The 6359-nt window shown below is 44.9% G+C and overlaps 1 protein-coding gene across 1 annotated transcript in view; it reads right to left on the reverse strand.

Moving 5' to 3' along the window:
• Window positions 1-6359, reverse strand: part of LOC106743966 (A disintegrin and metalloproteinase with thrombospondin motifs 7-like) — a 59289-nt gene that overhangs the window by 51316 nt on the left and 1614 nt on the right. The window lies entirely within an intron of this gene.

The following is a 6359-nucleotide window of genomic DNA, read 5'->3' on the forward strand; positions in this document are numbered from 1 at the left end:
GGGGGGGGGGGGGGGGGAGGGAAATGTTAAAGAAGGTCGGTAGGTAGGCGAGACGGGGCAATGTTATCTCTCCTCCTCCCTGCTAGAATGACGACGTTGAGGCACTTTTATCGCCGTACGTTTCGCCCTGCCCGTCGAGGGCTTCGCCGGTGAGAGACGGGATCGACTCGCGTAGCGGAGAAGCCCTACGCTCAAATGCGACGCGTTTCACGTACGGCGATCGTCCCATGCGGCCTGCTTCGAGATCGTTTCACGGCGACGCTCCCTGGTAGTTACGTTAATTGGAATTCGTTCGACCGTGCCGATGATGGAGGCTCCGAAGTGAGTCGCTGAATTTTTCCAGCCGAGCCGCGGGGCCGTTCTCTCTCTCGGCGGAATATGAATATGAATACCTCTGACATCCTTCGCGGACAATGGAATTCACAGTTCGCGGTGTTTCCCGGCCGTGTCGCTCGGAAACGTCGCGAACGCGATGACGTTGTCGCGTCGGGGAAACTTCGGTATTATGCTAAATCGCTTAAAGTTACGATCGTCGCGCCGACCGCGAGCGTCATCATTTGCATTCGTCTCGTCGTTCGCAGGTTAATCCTCGCCGAATGATCGATCGAACGTAGCAGTAACTAACGTCAGCGAATTTTAATTTTTAATCGGTACCTTCGAGAGCACGACGCTCGAGGAGGCCGCCCGCGCGGCAAGGACAGTCCGTGATTTGTATATTTTTTTCCGTCGGCCGTTCTCGGTATGATATCGACTAGTCCGCAGCTTCGTAATATATTCGACGCATGTCGCACAAGCTGCACGCCGGCTTAATCCGCACCGAGTGGCTTGCGTTCTTCCCAGTGGAAGCGGCGGAGCGCTCGTGAAAGCCCAGGGAAGGCCCCGGAGCCGGCATGATGTCGAGTGGGGGTAAGTCAAAGCAAGTTCATTAATGCGACGTGGAATCGGTAATTAGCCTCGCGGGAGTATCTGTCAAGCGGCGCTCAAGTGGGTTTCCGCGTGTACGAGCGAACGGATTGACATCTATCGATACCGCGAGAGCGTTTGTCGGCATCGTTTTCTAATCCGCTCGATATCAGGGCGGCGGAGAACGCACGTTGCAACAATCGGATCGAAATGGCCGTAAGTCGTGTTGCAGTTTCGAGGAGCGGGAAGATTCGCAACCGGTGTTCGTTTGATTACGTTCAGTCGCTCCGTCGCGATACTTTAAGCGAGAATACGCGAAAAGAGCACAAAATCTGTGGATTTTGTCCCGTGTATTTTATCCTTAGAGCAGGAAATTATTTCTGATATGTTATTTTTATATGATTTATTTATTGGCAATATTGACCGCCCCGGTACTTTAGCGATTGTAAAGTTTAACGTCCCCGGTAGAAATTTTACCAATTGTACACGGAAAAAAGAATTAGCTCCCACGGTTAAAAATTAGCTTCCATAGGTAAAAATTAACTGCCTGTATAGTATAACTGAAATTTAGTTAATTTAGCTCCTATAGCTAAAAACTAGATCTGATAACTAAATTTTAGTTGCGTATAATATGGATAATTCCTTTTTTCCGTGTACCGGAATCCAAGGTTGGGTACAGTAATTTAAATTAGAAGTTAGAAGTTAACTATTCTTCTCCTAAACTACATATATGTAGTTTTGCATGATTAAATTGTAACTTTAATAAGTTAATTTAATTTTAATTCAACTCCTAATTAGTTTTTGTTTAGGTTACTTTTAATTTAATTAAATTAATTGTATAGGCCACGAACTTCTAACTTAACTTGAAAAAAAGAGTTAGTTTATTCAATCCTGCCCGGGATCATTATGAGTGACGTCGTCGTAACGCGTCGTCGACCGCGCGGCATTACGATACCGTGCGGAGAACAATGGCGTTATAATTCACGCCACGTAGTTCAACGCGGCGTTGAAAGTCTTAATTGATGCCGTCTTGAATTCGCTTTTATTTCCGAAGTGAGCGCGAGGCGTCGCGACGCGTCAATTATAATCATCGGCGTAATTGCACACTCGACGATGCGCGTTCGACGTCGGTGCAACAGACGTAGCCACTTACGGTACAACCGTGGAATATTAATAAGAGCGGGGCGTAGGCAGGTAAGTTTTAAAGCGCTTCGCGTCATCTCGATTGAGTTGTCGCGCCTGTAATATGCTGTATAGAACGAGAGGACACCGGCGTAGAGACTAACGACTACTCGAGTGTCGTTGGAGGATGATGAGAATCTGCGACGAGTAAACACGCATTCCGCGCCCAGCCCTTACACATGTCTCTAATTGACGTTCGGCCGGAAGTGGGTGGTACTTCTCCGGATAAATGTTTATTCGCATCGCGCTCGCAAGCAAGAGAGAAAGAGAGAGGGATAGGAAGGAGGGTGAGAGGGAGGGAGGGAGAGAGAGAGAGGGAGGAACAAAAACGAGAAACCAGTAACTAAGAAAACAGATAACGAGAATAGCGAGAGGCTTCGGGATCGAATTTTCAACGAACATCAGGACGCGTGGATATGCGGGAAAAAAATGCTGGAATCAAGTAATCACCTGTTTTTCAGCTTTTTATAAATCACGTAATATTTTTATTAATTTAAACATATTTGAATGGTTTGTAGTAAATATTTATTTGAATGCAATAACACCATAATTTGTAAGTGAATGTAAATGTAAAATGTTTCTAAATTTCAGAGAGTATTTGTTAAAATTATATAATACTTTTTTCCACTGAAGGAACCTGGTATTTTTAAATTTAGATTTTTCGGTTCGGAGTAATTTATTATCTAAAAATAAATTCTGATATTATCAACATTATGAATTTAATATTTGTCGCAAAAAATTCAACAAGTAAATGTCTACTTATACGAAAGAAATATATTTGTATATAGAGAATTATATTTCTACGTGTATGAAATATTTACTCAAGAATGTTGGAGTAACCATTTTACTTGGATCAAGTAAATATTATTTGAACGATGACACGTTTTTCAGTGTAATCACACGCGAAAATAGCGCGAAACGAGACTGAAAACGCGAGAAACGCGGAAGGTCAATCCCCACGAGCGTGTCGGCGCTTACTACCGCTTAATACCGTCGAATCTTTCCGACGTTGACATAATTATCACGGCAACATCCGGGCCCGAATCGCATGACACGAATGATCTCGCGATTGTTATGCTGATAAGTAGCTGTTTTTTCGGACGCGAAACGATTCTCATCGCGCTGCAAAAAGCGCCCGGTTAGCTGGAGGGGCTGCCATTAATCTTACGCCTTTCAAGTGCTTCACGGCTTGTCGGTTCTCGAATTACATGCATTCGCCGCAACACGTTCTCGTTTATAACAATAAACGCGAGAAAACGTAATTAATATCGACTGGCCGCGGGAGATTTCTGTCAAACGAAATTCCGTCACTGTCGCCGTCACACGAACGACAGCGAAATCGGCGTCGTGGCGTTAAACGCCGTCGTGCAATCCACTTTCGTGATTGGACGATTTGGGGAAAAAAAGTCCTGTTCGCGCTCGCGAATACGATCGCGTCAAACCGATTACACCCACGTGACCGGAGAGTTATCGAGTTATTAAATCCGTAATGCGCCTGTTTTTTTTTTGTTCCTTTCCGTAAGTCTCACCGTAAGCAGCTCGGATAATAAATTAAACGGCCGGCATAATAAATTTCTATTCCGCGCGACAGCCATCGTGTACGCTTCATATTGCGATATTTTACTCGCATTTTACAGAATAAGAACGAAGCGAGAGGAGAAATATATTTATGCAGGCAACAGCCGCGATTCCGCCGCTGATTTATGCAATTAAAAATCTCCAATAATGCGCCCATCGCGCGTTATCGAACGAACTGTCAATGGACGTATTGTCGGACAAATATTTATATGTGATTTACGCTACGGCTACGCGGCTATAAGAATGAAGCAGGCAAGGCGCCGGTACCAGGATACGCGCGCATTGTTCGTCAAGTGATGGATCGGAGTAGTACAAAAAGGTTATTTACCCTGCGAAATTAATCACGTCCATTCACCGGAATCATCCGCATGCGGGCCTTTGTGATGTCATCGTATTCTTTCAGAGACGAAAAAAGACCGTGTCGTAAAAGCTGCATGAATTTCGGAAGGAGATTGATCGAAGTATCGAGGCGAGGCGAACCTCAGTGCAATAATAACAACTATATAATATGTATTTTTGTTTTCTTATTTTCTTTTTTTTTATGAAATTTAGTAGGTCCGTCGTGTTAAAATGGGTTTTTATACGTCGAATATCTGAGCTGCCGTATTTAGGGAGGGCGCTTTTACCGTTTCAACAATTTCAGAGAATTAAATTCCGAGATTTTTTTACGGACTGTAATATTTTGCTCTACGGAAAAAAAGAATTCATAAAAGATGTTTCCGCATAAATTCAAATACCAACACAATGGTGGTTGTTCGTAAATAAATGGCGGGAATGAGAGATACGCTTAGAGGATAAATAACACGATCGTTAGTTACGTATTAATATGCGCGTAACTTTTAATTAAGGACACAAAGCACTATGGCGAGGCGGGAGAGATGCGTAGAAAATACGAAAAATTCATGGTACGATAGCTTTGCGCATATTAGCTTATTTAAATGAGACAGTGGACATTTTTGCGGCTACTTACGAGTATCGTCCGAGTTAAGTAATTAAACGAAACAGGATAATATTATTCCCATTATATATTAAATTACTTGAGTTTATACTCGCACTGTATATTTCTCAACGTTATAAGTCGTTTTATTTATACAAACGATATGATTTAATTATTTCGTATTTTTCTACGGGGAAAACGTAAAGATATTTTCTCCACGTTTTAATTATCGCTCATCGATTCACAAATAAAGCGACGAAGACTACGTACAAGACTTCGTACTTATTAATCGTAACATTAGTTTTCATCGGAGCACACCGATGAGGAAATTTGTTTGGATGCGATAAAATTGATTAAATTTGAGAAAATCTTTTTCCCAACGTACCATTTCCGCCGATACATCGCGGACTATCGCGTTTCGTCCAAATCGGTGAATTTAAATATCGACCAGTCCTGCTCTCGCGAAGGCCGATGTACCTGTCCGTGTAAGGAACCCACCTTAACGATTTAATAATTACGCGGCTCTCTTCAAAGTCGAAACGGGTCTCTCATTAACCGGCGCTGTAATTTGTTGACTCTCGATTTGATGTGTAACTCGTCGAACACGCTGATATACCCCCGCCCCGTCGTCGAGGTTATCATTAACCCGAAAGGTGTAACAACATAATGACGTAAGAATGAGCCCGTTTTTTTCCGCATCGGGCGGCCAGGGTGTGTGCGCAAACGCGCAAATAGCGGGTTTTCATTCGGCAAATAATGCTGACCTATTTTGATTAATTAATGCGCGATCTCACTGTGTCGGTCGGATGATTGAGGATTATACATGCGAGCGGTAAATTGGATCTCGGACGGATACGCGTTAAACGTCGAGCTCGGTTTATTTAAGGCCGTCGGTGATTTTTCAAGCGGTTATTACGCACGCACGCCCGTGAAATATTTATTAACTTTTTCACCAATCTCTCCCCCCTCACTCTCTCTCGCATTTCCCGTCCCGAAGCTTTATTCGCCGTTTGTCGTCTGAAGCGGCCTGTGATTCGTAATTACCGCGATTGACCGGGAGATCGCATGATTATCCGGCGCGCAGGCGTGCCGTTCAATATGAATACACACGGTGTTCGCTCTATTAAGCCTACGTGTCAATGTAAAATCGCAGATGATCCGTGACGCGTGATACGTTTCCTCGGGCGACGCTTTCTGTCATGCAGAAAAACAAGTCAGGTGACTTTGCGGATAGTCGCCGCTGCCGCTGTAGCCGCCGCCGCTGTCGTAGCCGATACGAATCTAGCCATCGTCGTCGTTCGTGGAAAATTATTAACCCGATGAGAAATAGCGGCCGATCGAAGGACAGGAGGCACGCAGATCGGATCGGACGATATATGGAAATCGTACGTCCGCCGGGTCTTTCTCAACGATACACCGAGCCGCCGGCTGAACGATACTGATTACCGGCCGGCTAATTATCGGCCGTTTTACAGCCCGCCCGCCAATAAAATCTGTCATTTCCCGTGAATTACGGTCACGGGGACGTCACTTATCGGGCTGTAATGTAACGTTGCGAGGATCACCGCTGAGCGCAAATCGAGCGCGCCCGCATACAGTAGCGCCGGTGTGTTACGCGCGCTGCGTTTCGCACGAGCTTAAAGTGCGTTCGCTCGCGCGTACGTATCATAAATAAATCAGCGTTCGAGCGATTCACTCGAGGCGTCGTTTAATGGAAGGCCTGCCCCGCGGAATGTAATTCGCCCCCCCCCCGCCCCTT

The sequence above is a fragment of the Dinoponera quadriceps genome, unplaced genomic scaffold (genome assembly GCF_001313825.1).
Source record: "Dinoponera quadriceps isolate SergipeBrazil2010 unplaced genomic scaffold, ASM131382v1 scaffold1128, whole genome shotgun sequence".
Taxonomy (NCBI): domain Eukaryota; kingdom Metazoa; phylum Arthropoda; class Insecta; order Hymenoptera; family Formicidae; genus Dinoponera; species Dinoponera quadriceps.